The following is a 21,205-nucleotide window of genomic DNA, read 5'->3' on the forward strand; positions in this document are numbered from 1 at the left end:
TTGAGAATAGCACTTTAATGCTCATTTTTAAACTGGCTCTAACCTGCAAGTTAAAAATAGTTAAAAATAGATTTATAAACAATGAATTCAATTTTACTTGTGTTACTCACTTTCAAATAATTGATTGATGTAAGCAGGAATATCATAGCAGATGCTTCTGCTGTTACTATGACAACCTTTTTGGCTCTACCCTGCTTGCAAGATTCCTAAAATCACTCAGTTAAAAATGGTTAAAAATAGCTCTTTGTTAAATACCTTTCTGACAATATAGTGTACAAAAGCACATATTAATTTTGTAATGTTGCCTAAAGACATGAAACAACAAAATGTATTGTATACAATTATCTATCTATCTATCTATCTATCTATCTATCTATCTATCTATCTATCTATCTATCTATCTATCTATCTATCTATATCTATCTATCTACTTTCGAGTAAAGTTCACATTAAACTTTAATACTTTAATAGATCTATTGTGTCATACATTCATACAGAATTATTGTTTCAAGTTTATGAATCTGTGAATTTTAAAAGCACAATTGTGTTTAGTTGTGTTAACTTTTTAAAAATATCCATCTTCCAAATGAAAGGTCATGGGTCTTCTTACTGTCATTTGAGACAATACATGAGTTCCATAAAAAGCCTCAACCTCCTTATGAACCACTGTATGGGGCACATCCTCATTGCACATGAGCTCATCATATAGTACACAATGATGTCACATTAAATTGACATTTAAATCAAAATTAAACTTTCATAATTCAGATAGAGCATATAACATCTTTCCATTTTACTTCTATTATGAAATTTGCTTCATTCTTTTTTTTTTTTAAAGAGTTACAACACACTATTGGAGCTACATTAGGTAGGTGATTAGCATAAAAATGGCAATCACCTACTAATAACAGGATTATGAGATGCTACACTGTAACGAGTGGATTCCCATTTTTTAAACTGGGGTCTCATACTTCTTTGTGTTTTAGGTGGGTGAATGTGGGTCAGGCGATTACCATTACTATGGTGATCACCTGAAATTTAGAGGGGAAATTCCTGTATTCATATGAGGGATCTTATACCCCTCAAATTAAAGCAGCAGTGGAGATAGGGGCTCTGTAGTAGCCCACCTCCCCGGCCACTATGAAACACTTTGAGCCAGATTACAAGTGGAGTGCTAAATATTGCTTTTGTGAAAGTGATATTTATGCTCCACTGAATAACAGCGCTCGCTAATGTGTGCTGGTATTACAAACTGACAGTAATGCAAGCTCACTTTTGAAATGATGGGAAGCATTGTGCTCGCCAAGGGGGTAAGTAGCGCAGCGATGGCAGCAAAGTGTAAATATATACTGTATGTATAAGACTATATATATATGTATGTGTTAATATCTGTATATACACATATTAACACACAAATATATATGTATATAAGCATATACATAAATATTTATAGGGAACACACAGTTCCCATAAACCTCAATGTAAAGGCACTTTTCAGTGCCGTTTTTCTTCCAACAACCTACAGCTGCCGTCTTTAGCCCCCAAAAGTGCAGTTTTCATTTATTTATTTAAAAATTATACATTTAAAAAAAAAAGAGAAAACAAAAATAGCACTTAACTTTGGGGGAATTTGGGGCACATTTATAAAAAAGAGATCTGATCTCTGGTTAATTTTATAAGCTCTAATTGCTAACGCGGACTTGCAATGGCAATAATCAACCACTTGTAATGACTGGTTATTTATCGCGCGTCTGCAAATTTGCCATTTGCGGGTGTGCAATAAATTAGCGCTCCTCTTGCAATCTAGCCCCTTGTTTCTAGTAGCGCAGATGATCACCATTTTTAAAGGGCCAGTAAACCTAAAAAATAATGTTATATAATTCTGCACATAGTGCAGAATTATATAACATTATACTAGCAGCAGCTTTATAAAACCTAATATTCCCTGTGAATTTTTATAAAAAAATACTGTTTTCCAGACCCGCTCTCTGTGCTCTTCTGAGCGGATCTGGTTTTTACACAGAGCGCATTTGGCCAGCTGTCTAGTCACAGCCCGGCCCGACCGCACCATTACACTCAGTGCAGCTCGCTCCTGCTCTGTCTGACAGGGGTGTGGAAAACAGTATTTTTTATAAAAATTCACAGGGAATATTAGGTTTTATAAAACTGCTGCTAATATAATGTTATATAATTCTGCACTATGTGCAGAATTATATAACATTATTTTTTAGGTTTACTGGCCCTTTAAATATATCCAAACTGTTACCCAACATAAACAATTTTTACATTTAGTGAATGCACAGTATTTGTTATATAAGGATTCTTTGAAAACATTTCCCTTCCACAATGTTGAGATCCTCATTCACTGGTGATGTGGGCAGATTGTTGGACAGGCAGCGAGCACTATTGTTTCCTATAGAAAGAACATTGCCACTTGTATGGACAGTGAGGGTCAGATTGTCAGACTGGCTATACAGAAATGAGCATTTTTCGTGGATCTGACAATATACGCTCTAGGTGTTGGGCTTTAGTGTACAGGAGAAGATAAGATAAGGAAGCCTTTCTGTAATGCACTTTCCTGTACTAATACTGCCAAGGGTACTCCTGCTGATCCTCCATTGGTGTGCGGACTCAGAAGTGCAAAGCCAGCTGTCCCTCCATGTGCTTTTATTGGAATCCTCCATATTGGTGCAACATTATTTCTCTTCCCTACAGACTGCAGCAACAGTGAAGAGTACCTAGACTACTGTTGATGTTGCACAAGCACTCTTGCTGCAATGCAGTATAGGACAAACAGCATTGCACAGGAGATGTGAGAGATTTAAATACAACACCACACCCCTTACCAGCTGTCACTCATTTAGCAACCCTATAAAGCACTGCAGTTTGGTGAACTCAGTGCTCAGTTATTAAAGAGCTATTCTTGAGTTAAGTTCTGTATGAATCTTGGTTACAAATTTTGCCTTGCTTGTTATAGCATTGATGAACTATTGCTGCCTGGCCTGATTTCTAGCTTGTTATAACATGAACTATTGCTGCTTGCCCTGATCTCTTGCTTGTTATACCTTTTATGAACCTTTGCTGCATGCCCTGACCTCTTGTTTATTATACCATTTATGAACATGTGCTGCATGCCCTGACCTCTTGTTTATTATACCATTTATGAACATGTGCTGCATGCCCTGACCTCTTGTTTATTATACCATTTATGAACATGTGCTGCCTGCCTTGACCTCGGAATGTTTAACCTTGCTTTTGGATTTTCCTTCTGAAGCACACACTTCTGTAATGCGTAGTGGTCGTGCTAGTTATACTCCGCTACTGGCACCTATTCTTCACCTTCTTTCAGTATATAAAAAGTAAAAAAAGATAAGGAGGTCTGAGCTGTCCGCTCAGCCCAATTTAGGGCCAGATTACAAGTGGATTGCTAAACATCGCTTTCGGGACAGCGATATTAGCGCTCCACTGAATAATACCAGCACACACTAATGTGCGCTGATATTACATGTTGTCAGCAATGTGAACACAAGCTCGCATTTGCATTGTTGGGAAGTATTGCGCTCATAAAGAGCGCACTTCCATGGGCTACAAATGGGAGCTTCGTTCTGATGCTGTCAGAGACAGCATTAGAACCTAAGTGTATTGAAGGGGGTAAGTAGCGCAGCAATGGCAGCAAATATAAATATATATGTATATGCTTATATAAATATATATTTATGTGTTAATGTGTATATATACACATATAAACACTTAAATGCATATTTATATAAACATATACATATATATTTACTGCAAACACACAGTTCCTATAGACCCCAATGTAAAGGCACTTTTCAGTGCCAACTTTAAAGCTCCCAAACTGACTAGTGTATTTATTTTTTATTTAAAAAAATATATGTATTTTTTTAAATGCAATTAGGGGCTGTTTCAGAAAATTAACAAGAGTTTTAATCCATGGTTAATTTTCTGAGCACTTATTGCTACCGCAAGCTCACTTGTAATGGCTGGTTATTTATCGCGCGCTCGCAAATGGGCAAATGTAACCTTTGCGTGCGTGCGTAATATAGCACTCCACTTGTAATCTAGGCCTTAATGGGTTGTTATTTCAAAGAGCAAAATCAGTTATTTCTTATACAAAAATAAACCTAAAGTAGCTTTTACCCATACTCTTTATACTCTGCACATGGCATAACAAGTCATTGGAAATACATTAAGGGGAAATTAATGCTACAGTACATTTTGTCTTTAATGGATAAAGAATAAATATACCCAACACAAAGTACACATTACTTAACTATTATATATGTAATTTCCATTGTGCATTTAAGGTGAGGGGTAATATATATGAAACAAGAGAAAAGATATATCCCTAAAGTAAAAAAAACACTGTGTCCAGAACAAAATATGAGTGTGTACATAAACGTATAAATGGATAAGCCTCAGACCTGCAAGTGTCCATACACTCCAGTATAGTGTGAAAAACAAACAAGCAAAGTTCCAGGAGAGCACTTATGACTGGCAGAATTATGGTAAACATCCACAAGCTGGGGTTATGAGCGTGGCACACAAACTCCTAACACATTTTCCCCATCAGACTTCAAGTAGTACCTGACCTCCAAGCAGATCTCCAACAGCATTGGCTCATGATCCAGGTGAACCGCAGCTCCGGTGCGGGATTATACACTAGATGAGCCTCTGATCCGCTGTGTACACTGCAAGCGTGGTGTCGAGTATAGCGTCTGATGTCATCAAGGGGGCGTGTAATTACGGGGGGGTGTGCGTGTGCTTCAATCGGCTTTGTTATCCAGTATCCTGTCTTCAGCTCTCTCCGGACTGCAGATGAAATGGCTTTCAATGTAAATGTAGAGGCTGCCGAGACTCCTATATAGAACCGGGCTCCAAGTAACCCATTAGAAAATATCAAAAAATGAGGAAAGGAGTCTCTTTGTAAATATAAAATCTTCAAGCTTTATTACAAAAATAGGGATAAAAATCCATCAGCACCAGCACAACAAACGGAGACAGGTCTTAGATTACGGCAACACACCTAAACTACTAGGGTCAGCTGTCTCCGTTTGTTCTGCTGGTGCTGATGGATTTTTATCCCTATTTTTGTAATAAAGCTTGAAGATTTTATATTTACAAAGAGACTCCTTTCCTCATTTTTTGATATGGGTACTATATATGTTTGCTATTACAAACAAACATTTGCAGCCCATGGAGTCTGCAAAACTACTGAACACTTACTGCTGACTAATCTATGTTTCAAAGTTGTACCTATAGGGCAGAGCTTTCCAAACTTCTCATGTTGGTGACACACTTTTTAGACCTACATCATTTCACGACACAGTAATTCAGTTGTACTTGCAAACAGGAGGTTAAACTAACTTGTTTTAAGAGATACAGACACATACATAAATTGTATAATAATGAAATATATTTACAAGTAACAGTTTGTATGTGCAAGAATTAACACCAATAGCTACTTACTATTTTAATGGGCTGTATGAGGTTGATGGGATGAACACAGTTTCTGAATATTTGGTGGAATATTAGATAAAGACACTCGCATTTCATCATCAAGTATTTTTAAGCTTCCACTTCCTATCCATATATCAAGAGCAGGAGTAGCAATGCAACACTGGGAGATAGCTAGCTGCAGAAAATAAAAAAATGTACTTCTGACTTCAGCTCAGAGTTTAAGCTGAAGCCCTCAGAGCTCTGTGAGTTTCACTGACTACTACCCACACTGCAAACACACTGCACTCTCACTCACTGACTACACATGCAGTCACGAGCCGATTGAGGAGACTACACGTGCAGTCACAAGCCGATTGAGGAGACTACACGTGCAGTCACAAGCCGATTGAGGAGACTACACGTGCAGTCAGGAGCCAATGTGCTGCCAAAGCCGCCAATGGGAATAGTTTTCGTTCCCACTGAGCTGCGCCAATAGGTTAAGATGATCTGTGACCCACTAGGTATCAATCACGTGTCAACCATGTGATATGCGTAGCAAGCAGGCGGTAAGTCGGAAAGCAAAAAAAAATAAAAAAAATAAAAAAAATTTAATTAAAAAAAAATTTGTGCTGAAGCAGGGACACACATACACACTGCTGCCGACACACTAATGTGTCACGACACACAGTTTGGAAAGCACTGCTATAGGGAATATCCCACAAGACTTCTTAACAATTAATCAATATAAATATTTCACAGAACATTGCCTTATATCTAATTAGAACATCTCCATTTCCTAATTGTTTCTGATAGTGGCTCTCATTCCAATTCCTCCGAAGTGCTCTCATGGATTATGTTGTCTCTTTTTTTTTTTCAATCAAATAAAAAGAAATTATGTTTAAATGTATAAAAGTGCTCAACATATTTAATATAACAGGAAAATCTGGTTAAAATGGGAGAAACAGGAATTTCATGTTTTTTTCAGGTACTTTTTAAAGACCATCACAGAAGCAAAAGTCATCTGGATAAATCAAAAGAAAATCTTGATGACTAATAGGTTCAGTATTGATAATATTCCACTGAATAGAGGTTTTTTATTTAACCGTTAATAGCAGTTTATTATATATCAATCTTATGCACCCCAAAATATTTATGTACTATCTTTATTGCAAAAGAATCCCTGATCATGGACTATAATTGCTGTAGGTTGGGGCTTCAGTGGGGCCCAGATGTCACAGTGTCTAGAGCAGCACAAACCCTAAGTACACCACTGATAACAAATATGCTGTTGGCATTTTACAGACCTTTATGTAAGGGAATAAATGATCAGCCACTGGGAAAGAAAACACCAAGGACTGATTTATCATTGTGCCCTATATAAACATGTAAACAGCCTGAAATGTAACTACACAGTTGGAAGGGAAGGGCGGTAGATTTGCAGCAAAGCATACGAAAAGCTTTTGTGAGAAATTGATAACACATGACTATTTTGTTTCACTCATATACTTACATATATATATATATATATATATATATATATATATATATATATATATATATATATATATATATATATCCCTTTTACAATAGAACATCAGATAATACAATCACTTTTTTATTTTTAAAGGCAAATAGTTGTATTAAGCACAGTGATTATAGGAGTGGTTGATTGGGGGGAGGATTGAAAATAAATAAGAGCAGGAGTACTGGAAGGAGGGTGAGACAGGATGGAGTGTTTGAGAGCACTGGGATTGAGAGGGGTTAATAGAGGAGTGACTGTCTGATGGAACGAGGTGTGCGCTGTTAGTGTAAGGGAGAGTGATGGAGAGCTAGTAAAGTATAGATTTAATGTATATTAAATATAGGCACTGAAGTGAAATATACCAAGCCATGTACCACCAGGGTAACAATATATATATATATATATATATATATATATATATATATATATATATATATATATATATATATATATATATAAGGATGACAAACTTTTCACTACACAGGTATGAACTAGAAATAAGCATGACTAAAATCTTACTTTTGTAATTAATTGTATCAAAGAGAATGACTGATGTCTGATGTTACCTGAGTAACCTGAAAGTATAAGCGCATACATTTCCATCTGAAACATCCAAGTGCACAGATCAAGAACAAGCAGAAAAAAAGATGAAAACCTGCTTGAAGAAAATACAGTTATTATGCAATATGACTCTCAGATACAAGGTTTGTGTTTTAGCATTTCAATGAAGCCCACAAATAATCATATTTGTTGAAATGTCAACTTGGCATATGTGAGATCCAAGGTAAAAAAAAACAAAACAAAAAAACAATACATGACAAAAGCTTTGAGCCAACTGACCCAAACAAGTTTCCAGTAGGATAAAGGTATTTGCCGAAATTGCAGGTGGAAACAGGTTTCATGGATTAAAATAAAGTTTGTGAGGGAACCCAATGATATATCTATTTTAACCCAAACTCTTCCTGATATATTATGCTAAATAGTGCTAAAGGCTTAATCCCAAATTGCTGGAATTCTGATGGAATGCTAGTATGGGCAAGGCAGGTTCCTTTGCCTTATCACGTTTCTATTATCCACAGTAAAGTAAAAGAACGTACTGCTAGATTACGAGTCTTGCATTAGCCTTAAAAAGCAACGTTGAGAGGTTAACCCCTACTCTGCTGCCACCTAACTACACTTATTAACCCCTAATCTGCCGCCGCCAACGTCGCCACCACTATAATAAAGTTAAAATAAATACAAACTTGCCTGTAAAATAAAAATAAATCCTAAAATGGCTACAATGTAACTATTAGTTATATTGTAGCTATCTTAGGGTTTATTTTATCGGTAAGTATTAAGTTTTAAATAGGAATAATTTATTTAATTGTAGTAATTTTATTTAGATGTATTTAAATTATATTTAAGTTAGGGGGGTGTTAGGGTTAGGGTTAGACTTAGATTTAGGGGTTAATAACTTTATTATAGTGGTGGCGATGGCAGATTAGGGGTTAATAAGTGTAGTTAGGTGGCGGTGACATTGGGGGCAGCAGAGTAGGGGTTAATAAATAAAAAGTAGGTGTCGGCGATGTTGGGGGCAGCAGAATAGGGGTTCATAAGTATAATCTAGGTGGCGCGGTGTCCAGAGCAGCAGATTAGGGGTTAATGCAGGTGTCAGCAAAGTCGGGGGCATCAGATTAGAGGTTAATAAGTGTAAGATTAGGGGTGTTTAGTCTCGGGGTACATGTTAGGGAAAGTATTTTCCCATAGGAATCAATGGGGCTGCGTTAGAAGCTGAATGCTGCTTTTTTGTAGGTGTTAGTTTTTTTTCAGCCGAATCAGCCCAATTGATTCCTATGGGGAAATTGTGCATGAGCACGTTTTGCCAGCTTACCGCTACCGTAAGCAGCGCTGGTATTGAGGTGAGATGCTCTCCGCTCACTTTTTTGCGGCTAACGCCGGGTTTAAAAAAAAAAAAACATGATACCAGCGTTGTCTGCAGGCGAGCGGTGAGGGAAAACTGCTCGTTAACACCGCACCCCTGTTACAGCAAAACTCGTAATCTAGGTGATAGAGAATAGTAGGAACAATTTCTAGTTTTTATTAAAGAATATATATAATAAATGAGGATGCAAGACACAGCTAAAACAATTATTTATTATTTTATTGTTACAGACCAAATATTTTTATTTGATAATATCTGTATATTTTGTTTTACTTTTTTTCATCAAAAAAAAACAAGAAGGTATTATTGTAGATAATGTAACTATACTAGGCCTAGATTTGGAGTTCGGCGGTAGATGGGTTGCTAACGCCACGCGTGTTTTATGTCTAACGCACGGCATTGTTTGACTCCGGTATTTAGAGTTCAAAAAAGACCATCTAACGATGCTCCTAACGCGTGTACGTCACACGCGTAATACTACCCGCGTAAGACAGTCTCCCATAGAGATCAATGGGAAAGCAAAAAAATAGCTTTTTTCACCTAACACTCGATCTCGCGAGAATACGCACAGCTCGGTCATATGACGCATACCACATCATGCACAACAATAACACGCCGCAAATGTCACAACAACAATCAATCAACAAAGCACACAAGCATTACACTTTCACAAACGGGGTGATTTGAAATAAAATTTAATACGGGGAATACGCATATACTTTAAGATGCGGAAAATCGCAAAATAACAACAAGGAATAAAAAATATATACATACACTAGAAAAATAATCGCATTCAATATCACTATATATTAGGACAAACATACATATACAACACTTCACTAATAACACACCATCGCAAATTCACATTTAAAAAGAATACTATTGGACAATGTTAGAGAAAACGACCACTATGACATCATCGCATTCTACACATTCCACAAATACTAACTCAAAATGAGCATGCGCAAATTCACACACCTAATACACATTGCACTAATATTAATTGCTAATAAAGCACACCTGAACACTATTTACAACGGAAATTGGTACATCATTAAACATTTACACAGGGTATATAAGCACCACACAAGCAGGGCTTCTTTGACTGTGTTGCTGTTGGGTCTTTGGAGATTGGAGGTTTAATATTAGAGAGTTGGTGCATTATTGTGAGTGAGTTAGTGTTAGCGTGAGAGAGTCAGTTGTTAGTGTTATCGTGAGTGAGTTAGTGGGAGTTAGTGGGAGTGGGAGAGAGTCTGTTAGTGGGAGCGTGAGTGACTTAGTGGGAGTTGTTAGTGAGAGTTGTTAGTGGGAGCGTAAGTTACTGGTAGTTAGTGAGAGTTAGTGGGAGTGTTTGTTAGTGAGAATTAGTAGTAGTGTGTTAGTGAGAATTAGTAGTAGTGTGAGTTAGCGAGCGAGTGATTTTTCTGTACACGTAACACATTTACACGCAAACACATTCAATACATACATACACTTATCAATAACACTACATACACTCCATACCCCCTACCCCCTCATACTACACTCCATACCCCATTCCCTGTAGTCCCATTCCCTTTCATCCCATTTACTCTTATCCCATACCCCATACCCATCCCATACCCATTCCCTAGTTACATTTAGTTTACATATCCTCCTTTTAGTCTTCTTCTTCTTTTGGTTTATTTAAATACTCCTTACCCTCTTTGTTTTTTTTACATCCCTCTCACACTTTCAGCACTTTTTTTGTCTTTTTAGTTCTTTATTTTGACCCCCTTTCATTTCATCACACTCACTTTTTTTTGGATTATTTGGGGTTTAGTTTAGGGAACAGATGGAGGCCAGGCAGGGGAGAGGTAGAGGGGGGAGGAGAGGGAGGGGGAGAGGAACAGGGCAGGAAGGGGGGCAGGAAGGGGGGCAGGAAGGGGGGCAGGAAGCGGGGGTGGAAGCGGTGGGTGGACCCAGCCACTTGGTTCAAGATGAACAAGTGGCTGGGCCCAGTGGCGGACAGAGTAGGGCTTCACAGTCCGGGAAACAGAGGGCATCGTCACAGGGGAAGGCCAAGGCGACTAGGGAGGCGAGGTTTTCGATGGAGGAGAAGGAGGCCCTCATAGAGGCCTATATGGCCAGGTATAGGAGGCTGCAGCACCAGAAGACTACCCCGACTGACAAGAGGAGGCTCTGGAATGAGATAAGAAATGCAGTCAATGCAGTGGGTGGCCAGAACAGAGATCTTGATTCGATAAAACATCGCTATCGGGACTGTAAGATGGATCTCAAGAAAAAGTTAAGTCTGGAGGCCCGACATGCCGCAGGAACCGGTGGCGGACCTGCCCTGGAAATAGAGTACTGCCGATGGGAGGAAATGTTGCGGCCCAGCATCTCCGAGGTGGAAATAGTCGGTATCGGAGGAATTGTACCGGGAACCTGCCACTCTCATCTGACGGTAAGCTCATTGAACAATAATTTCACATACGAATGTATTTCAAGGGACACTATACGCAAACATTTACTTTCATGATTGAGGTAGCGAATACAATTTGACAAAACATTCAAATGTACTTATATTACCTAATTTGAATCATTCTTGAGATATATTTTAATTAAGAAATAGCCATGCACACGGTGAAACAATCACAGGAGGCAGCTATATTCAGCTAACAATCAGCATCTTATAAGCATATTTAGATATGCTTTTCAGCAAAGAATATCCAGAGAATGAAGCTAATTAGATAAGAAAAGTACATTAGAAAGTTGATAATAAATGTATGCTTCTAAATCATGAAAGATAAAACATTGGGTTTCATGTCCCTTTAAGGATCAGATTAATGCTATAACGTTGTTTACGCATTCAATTACTTTGCGGTTACATCAGTATCTAGGCTATAGGTTAGGTGTGCATTTAAACAGACTGAAAACAAATGCGAAAACATTCAGATTGACCAGAGATATCACAAACACAGTTTTGAAAAAGCGGAAATCGTATTGATTGTTTGTTAGATTTCAAAGTGGATTAATGATTCTGCATTTGTAATTGTATCGTAAGCTAAGTCATTTAAAGCTTGATTTGCAAATATGCTAATATATACATATTTTTTTTTTTTTTTTTAATATACAGAGTCTGGGGAGGAGGCAGCACAAGAAACACAGCCTCATCTATCTCCCCGGGATGAGAGTGGTGGGGAGGAATTTCCACTTCGGAGGGAAGAGGCCCCACGTGACGAAGAGCGCACGGAAGCTGAGGAGGAGCACGCAGAACCAGAGGACCCTCAAGGACCCGCACCCCACCGTGCACGGGCACCCCACCGTGCACGGGCACCCCGCCGTGCACGCGTACCCCGCCAAGCACAACAAGAGGAAATAGCGGAGGTGCGGGTTCTACTGGACTACATAGACCAGATGCGTAACTCCCGGATACAAAATATCGAAGGCCGCACTCGAATTCTTGATGGACAAAATCAAATAATTGAAGGACAAAACCAAATAATAAACATACTCAATAGAATCGAACAAGGCCAAAACAGAATCTTTAATCTGCACCAAGAGATGTTCAATTTTTTCCGGGAGGTGCATGCTGGTCTACCTCCTGGTCCGCCTCCTGCTGCTGGGCCTCTTGCTGCTGGGCCTCCTGCTGCTGGGCCTCCTGCTGCCAGCCCATCTCCTCCTGCCGGGCCATCTACTCCTGCCGGGCCATCTACTCCTGCCGGGCCATCTACTCCTGCCGGGCCATCTACTCCTCTTCAGCCATCTCATCCTCTTCAGCCATCTCCTCCTCTTCAGCCAGCTTCTCCTCCTCAGCCATCTTCTCCTCCTCAGCCATCTTCTCCTCCTCAGCCATCTTCTCCTCCTCACCTTGGTCGTCCCAGTACTCTTCCTTCCACTCTTCCCACAACATCTCCAAGGAGAACTCTTCGGAGTCGGCAGTTGCCCCTCCCAGAGCCTCAGCCCCGTGGGAAGAGGGGAAGGAAGAGGAAGTAAGTATTTATTTTCATCTTTATTTTTTTTTAATTTAATGTGTAATGGATAGGTATGTGATGATGTGGTTTTCATACACTTGTGGACCACACTCTGTATATAATCTACTTCTATGGGACCGGGTCCATGGAGGCAGATTGTTTGCAGAGTGTGGGTTATAAGTGTGTGAAAACCACATCATCACATACCTATCCTTGTTCATGATATTGATTGGTTTCTGTGATGTGATGTCCAAACTGTTTCCCGAATCACAAACAAAATTACCATTACAATTATCCATGATGGTATATTACTGTTTGAATGCCAATAACACAGCTTAAAGGTACAGTCAGAAAATTATTGATTACAAAGAAAACACTGTATTACGCATTATCAAGTTGGAAACAACAAAACATGGAGAAATACGTGTGACTTATGTGCTTAACCTTGTATCTATGCCTAGGAAAAATGACCACTTATTTGTTGTTCTGACATAACAACCTTTTAGATATCAATGATCAATACATGGTAAATAATATGCTGTATGAGCACAAGGTTTTACATATACAAATGCTATCCAAATGCCCTCTAGTGGTCAAATTGTATAATAATTACATGCACTCTTCAAGCTCGAAGAAATGAGCACACGAACCTCATAGGTTTAGCTAGCAAATTTAAATAAACAAAGACAAATGATTAATTGGTGAGAAACCTTTGATATCATTGATATTACAAAATTGACTTTTATAATAATGCAAAACATTATTTGTTTTCTAAACTGTCCCTTTAACAAAATTACATATGCTAACACATATTTGAAGCTTGTTGGTATATCTACATGTACTTGGTCAAAAATTAAATATTGAAATCAGATTTATATTGACGTGTTAAATAAAGTATATTTTCTTAAAGAGACATTATTGTGTTAATATTTTTTAAGAAAGACATTTGTTTGAACAATGAATATGGTTTAAAGTCCTTTTAGGAGTGGGGGGTGAAAATATGCTAACAATAATATATTTGAAGATTAAACAATGTGGAACTCATACATGATACAAAAATCAACATTTGCATTAAAGGGACAGTATACTATATTTTTAACAGAACTGTATGTAATAGACACTACTACAAACAACAAGATTAACATATACTGATATCAATATTACAAAGCTTCAAACACTTTCAAAGAAAATCGGGTTAGCTCTATTGAAAATATAGATGAACCCCCATTACAACCGTAAAACAAGACAATACACCATCATACACAAAACAGGAGAAAGCTGGAGATGGTACTCACATGAAACTTAGAGGCTTGGCGAGGAGTCTGATAATAAATTACATTTTCTTTGAACAGAAGCAAAATGAAACATGTATTTGTTAAACAATGGACTATCTAACTAGAGACAAAATAAAAAATTTTGATTTATAATGTGAGTGTCTAATGAACCTTTAATAAAATTTACAACGAAATTACATTTAGAAGAAGTCGGCATCATATATTTAGCATATGATAAAGCTAAATGCATATTGATTACTTTATTCTAACACAATAGCGCATATTTATTAATTAGATATCTTTAACATTAAAAACAACAGTCATTTTTCTGAAAAAGGAACATATTGTTGACAAACATATTAAACAACATGGACTATAGAGATTTGCACTTGCCTCGAAATATCATATGCATGAAAACATTTTGCTTTCGTTCGTTTATTCAACCAGACATCCAGCAAAAGAGAATGTGGTGGTCTTTATCAGCTACGGGTCAACAATGTAACATGATGCAAATAATACATATTATCAAGGTTTATAAAATTGGCTGCAGTCACAAACGTGTTTAACGTGCACAAACAAATATTGCGGGACTACGTAATCCAATCATACGTTTTTTTACCTTTGCATGTGACGTCTTAACATGGCGCTTCCTTGATCACGTAAGAACGCCATCCAATAAAAGGCACATTCTTGATCACGTAAGAACGCCAAAAAAAAAGGCGCATCCTTGATCGCGTAAAAACGCCATCCAATAAAAGGAACATTCTTGATCACGTAAGAACGCCCCAAAAAAAGGCGCATCCTTGATCGCGTAAAAACGCCATCCAATAAAAGGAACATTCTTGATCACTTAAGAACGTCAGTCAATACAAGGAATCATTGGACAGCCTGGCAGGTGACGTTTTGAGCAACATGGCGCATCCGAGATAGCTGAAAAACCGCAGCCAATACAAGGACTCAGTTGACAGCTTGGCATATCACTAAAAAACGTATTTATATTTTAGGAACTAGTATGTGTCTAGATTGCTATCTAGGAATGTCACCAAATCATGAATCATCTTTTCGGACTTGACTGTCCCTTGAACTATAGCTATGGTGTATATCTTTAACATTTAAAAGATACACATGAGAAATACATATGCCATTGATGTTTTAAGATATGTTTTGATTGTTTTGGAATAACAATAATGATACATGGATTGATTAAACGTGTCATTTATTCAAGTTTAAATATGGTCAGCCTACCTATAGCCATATATGGGAGGAGAATTATTTTGTTAACATATTTTTAAACAAATATTCATCATCTAAAATATTTGCATTACACACAGAGATTTATTTTGTTACACTTTTAAAATAAGATAGAATAGAAAATGAAATACATGTGCTGTCAACATTACAATAAGATTGTTTATTAATAAGATTATATGTCCTTGTTCATGTAAAAAGGACAAAAATGCTTTAGAAATGGAAATACATTCATTAACAATTGTGCTCACCATCCCTTAAAGGGACATTATTTTGTTTTTAAAAAGCGGATACACATAGACAATACTATTTCAATAAAATGAACACTTTACAGGGATTATATCATTGTATCAATCCTCAGATCATTTGTTAAAGGTGCATCAATTCATGCAGAGTTTCTAAATACACACATGGATGTGGAAATTGAAATATACATATATACACAAATAACAATCTATATATACATATATAAAAAAATTACTATGCTAATCATAATCATGCAATGATAAAGCTAAGAGAAAAATATATAAAGACAAATAATAAGATTACATTGGAGATGTTAATCTTAAAGTCATTTACAATTGTCTTACATATATGATTTTTAATATAAAAATATTTTTGGTAGGTCCCTTTAAGGATCAACAAGATAAACTAGAGCTTTAAAAAAATAACATGAAGAATGAGGACAAAGAATCGTGCAATTACATGTCTTTTATTAGTATGTAAGAAAACATCAACAACGTTTAGAAATAATCTTGTAAAAATAAGGAATATTTGAGCCATATGACAAGGTAACAGAGTGCATCACAGTCCATGAAGAGAGTTGCCAAGGGCCACCATAGCCCCATTGGAGACATATGACAAGGTAAAAGAGTGCATCACAGTCCATGAAGAGAGTTGCCAAGGGCCACCATAGCCCCATTGGAGACATATGACAAGGTAAAAGAGTGCATCACAGTCCATGAAGAGAGTTGCCAAGGGCCACCATAGCCCCATTGGAGACATATGACAAGGTAACACAGTGCATCACAGTCCATGAAGAGAGTTACCAAGGGCCACCATAGCCCCATTGGAGACATATGACAAGGTAACACAGTGCATCACAGTCCATGAAGAGAGTTGCCAAGGGCCACCATAGCCCCATTGGAGACATATGACAAGGTAAAAGAGTGCATCACAGTCCATGAAGAGAGTTGCCAAGGGCCACCATAGCCCCATTGGAGACATATGACAAGGTAACACAGTGCATCACAGTCCATGAAGAGAGTTGCCAAGGGCCACCATAGCCCCATTGGAGACATATGACAAGGTAAAAGAGTGCATCACAGTCCATGAAGAGAGTTGCCAAGGGCCACCATAGCCCCATTGGAGACATATGACAAGGTAACACAGTGCATCACAGTCCATGAAGAGAGTTGCCAAGGGCCACCATAGCCCCATTGGAGACATATGACAAGGTAACACAGTGCATCACAGTCCATGAAGAGAGTTGCCAAGGGCCACCATAGCCCCATTGGAGACATATGACAAGGTAAAAGAGTGCAACAGGCACAACAATAAACTTTTAAAACGGCCAAATGGCAACAATAAAAAAAAACATCAACATGTGGACGGAGGATTCTTATCTGCCACCTTGGAGCATCTCCAGATCCTCCACTTACTGGTCATCCTCTTCATCGTCCTGTGCATGTCCAGCTCCAGATTCAGGCCTTGAACTTAATCGCATAATTTCACGCAGAGTCAAGTCCTGAACCCGGAGCTGGGCCTGCATGGTGTCGTTCATCCCTCTCAGGACAGCTGCGTTCCTCAACACGGCCTGCTCTACTCTTGCTATACCTTCTAGCATGAGCCATGCTGAGTCACAGCCTAAAATAAAGAATACATTAAATATTAATGATAATTACACAACAGATGAAAAAAATAGAAAAGATACATTGTCATCATAAAGACAAATCATTCTTTACATCAATTAGTTTAAATTTATTCTTTACACATGAATTATGTTATTCAGACAGACCGAAATCATTAAAGGGACAGTTTACTCAAACATGTTGTCCGCTTTAATTGGTTTTAGATGATCCACTTATACAGCTTGAGTGTATCAAATCTTGTTAAAGGATTTATTTACATTGTACTTACATTAGCAATTTAAATATTTTAATTATACTGTGGTAGGCACACCTATCCTTAAACATTTTGGCATTGAGGACAAGCTGTGTAAACATAGCAACCTGAAGAAATTACATTCCCACTGGGTTAGACAAGAGATAATGTATAAACATTTGTACATTAATTGTTGGATCCAAGTAGTGGTGATTGGTATATGTAGTGATATCCAATTAAAGGGACACTGAACCTAAATATTTAATTGACTGATTCAGATAGAGCATGACATTACAAATATTTAAAAATTACACATATTCTTTAAATGTTTGAATTCTATAGCTAGATTTTGAATGCAAGAATGTCGCTTTTTAGGGCAGGCCATATTTGTTTATCAACTTTGTTTGTCCCTGCTGGTTGATGGATACATTCATCCAACAATAAAGAAATGATGTCCACAATTATTTTATTTTTTAAAATAATTATAGGCATTTCTTTGTTTCAATAAAGATATCAAGAGAATGAAGAATAATTCATAAGAGTAGTAAATTATAAATTTGATTAACATTGCATGCTCTATTTGAATCACAATAGAAAATATTTTCCTTCAGTGTACCTTTAAGTATCTTATAATGTTGATTTTGAATGATACTTACAGCTGTGCCTGGGAAGGACAATCCGACACCCAGGACAATGAAGGTTGAGACAGGGGGGAGGGATGGGATTGGGTTGGGGAGGGATGGGATTGGCTTGGGGAGGGATGGGATTGGCTTGGGGAGGGATGAGCTGATGCTCCGGGGTAGGCCGTACAGCTGGGGAGTGGGGAGTTGGGGTCTGGGCAGCTGTACGGGCCATAATACGGGGAGAGCGGCGAAGGGGGTTGTATGGGCGTTTTTTGGGAGGGGCAGGAAATGATAAATGGGAAGGGCCGGCAGGGGTCTGGGCATGGGCAGGAGTCTGGGCATGGGCAGTGGTCTGGGCATGGGCAAGGGTCTGGGTCTGGGCAGGGGTCTGGGCATGGTCAGGGGTCTGGGCAGGGGTCTGGGCAGGGGTCTGGGCATGGGGAGGGGTCTGTGACTGGTCAGGGGACTGGGCAGGGGCGGAAACCAGATGACCAGAAGTGGTGGATCCATCTGAAAATTTAATAAATATATATTAACATCTCATACATCATGAAATCAAATCAACGCATTTCAAATTGATTATGTTTTCAATATACTTCGAAGTGTGTTTGAATTTGTAAACAATTATGAAATGAGGATATGGTATGCATATAGGCACTCAGATGAATATCAATTACTGTCTGTACAATTATAACATTATTATTGTGTTTTGGCCTGGAATATGCATGTGACATAATGATGGCATGAATTATACATTTAAAAAAAAAAAAAAATTCATGCTGCCTGATATAGAAAGGGGGCAGTAGTGTATTTGAACAGACAAATAATATTCCTTTTTAAAGTGCAAAAGCTGTAGACTTTGAATGTCTTCAATGAAATGATTTCAAATAAAGCAACATGTTGGAAACATGATAGATATATTTCACATACCATTAGACTCCAAGGCAGCCTCTTCCTCCTCCGTCACATATGTTAAATCAATCTCTGTAAAACATAACATGTTGTGTACACGTTAAGAACAGATATTATAACATATGTTACTGTTGTTCAAAGACACACATCAATGTTGCATTAAAGATATACACACCCAAATTTATGATTTACATCATTTTGATGGAGCATACAAATTACATTAGATTTGTTATTCTCAATGATTCATATTTTTGATGTATTGTTTGTATTAATTTACAAATCATAAAAGCATAGTACATAGAACATTTAAGATTTCTCATGTGTGTATCACTTGATGACTGTTGTCAAAAAAGAACATGGAAACAAACATATGCTATACATCTTCTGAATAACAAATGTGTACGCTAATAAAGTTTTAATTATTAATCTTTCAATATTAAAAGAAAATTAATATATAATCAGAAGAGAAAATTATATGTTTGTTTCAAATGTTATGCTTCATCAGAATCATGCTCATAATATTGATTACCAATACACCTTCAATGACATATAAATGAGTCAATGGACTTACCAGGAGACCGCAAAGGTGGCTCTATGTCACTGCTGGATTTCTGTGGGCTCACCACACCAACTCTCTCTATGAATGATATAGATATATATTAGGAAACACATTTGGGATATCACTAAATCACATCTGTATCGAATTTTAAGATTAATCAACTTGAAAATGTGAAGAATAGAGCAGTCATTAAACCAGAAAATGCTTGATTGAATCAAGGGGATTCTGTTAAAAATGATGTATTGAACATATGTTTAATTTCAGACTATATTAGACATCAAACTCATCTCATACGATGCTATTGCATATCTAAATATACCCATTGATCAATGTTCTTAAAAGAATACACACAAACCACATTTTGAAGAGCAGCTGTTGACAAATCTAAACAAACACATGTGGCACATCGAGCCATTTGTGCAATGTACAGTAATCTTGTTTAGGACACAACACATATTTATCACAATACAAAACCAAATTGATTAGTACAAATATGTAATCATGGTGCTGTTAGAGTATGCTGATATCTATAAAGTAACTCCAACAGTGAATATGTGAATTATATATCAATATTGTTTAATCCAAAGAATGTAAAGATGAATGAATCTATTGTTTATTAAAGGGACACTGACATGATTAATTTAAATCATTGATTTCTCTGTTCAAACTGTTCAAAATGATTTAACATTGACTCCTATTATAATTTAAATGTTGCTACATTTTAATCTTAAAGGCAGATAAGCAATATTGTATTCAATAAATATTGTTTGTTGAAGGTATCCACCAATCATCAATAAAAACCCAGGTTGTTCAACCAAAATTGAGATGCAGATAAACGTACATTCTTGATTTTAAAATACATTTAGCAATAGAATATTTCACATATGATGATAGTATTATATTTAAATGTTTTTTAATATTGCATACTCTATCTGAATGACAACATTAATAATTGTAGATCAGTATCCCTTTAATATAAAATTATATTGATTTGACAATGTTGGTGTTAATGAATTCTCTACTCCATATGTTGATGTAATGAATGGGATTGAGCATGCAATTCAAATCTAATATGTTATTTAAGGATATCCGAAGAATTATTTAATTTTCATCTATTAAAGGGACATTACATATAAATATTGAACAATATGGATTTAGTATGTAATGTTCTGTCCATGTTTCTAAGACAAATGTCAATTAAAATGAGACATACCATACTGTGACAAGCCCTGCCTTAAGGATCCAGCAGCAACATCCATATCTGTAATATATTAAATGAGGATTGCATATCATTAATACAAATCATGCCATGTTTAAAATCTTTACATTATTAGCAAATCAATTTTAAACTATTAATCCTTTGGTAGTCCCATGAGTTAATTGTTTCCTCAATTCAATTCATGATAAATATATCCTGTACTCTTATTTTCAATCAGTTGTGTTGTTTACTGTAGCTTTAATTATTTTTGGTGTTATTTCATTCTCATCAATTGATGTGCATATGTTATAATTTATTTGGATTCTTCTTTTTTTATTATGTATAATATTGAAAATAAGAATACTGTATTCTTCACATATATAATAATTCACATTTCATTTTGACCAACATGTATAAAGCAATGCCACTTACAGCAAAGCCATGTTA

This window comes from Bombina bombina, chromosome 3 (assembly GCF_027579735.1).
Source record: "Bombina bombina isolate aBomBom1 chromosome 3, aBomBom1.pri, whole genome shotgun sequence".
NCBI classification, from domain to species: Eukaryota; Metazoa; Chordata; class Amphibia; order Anura; family Bombinatoridae; genus Bombina; species Bombina bombina.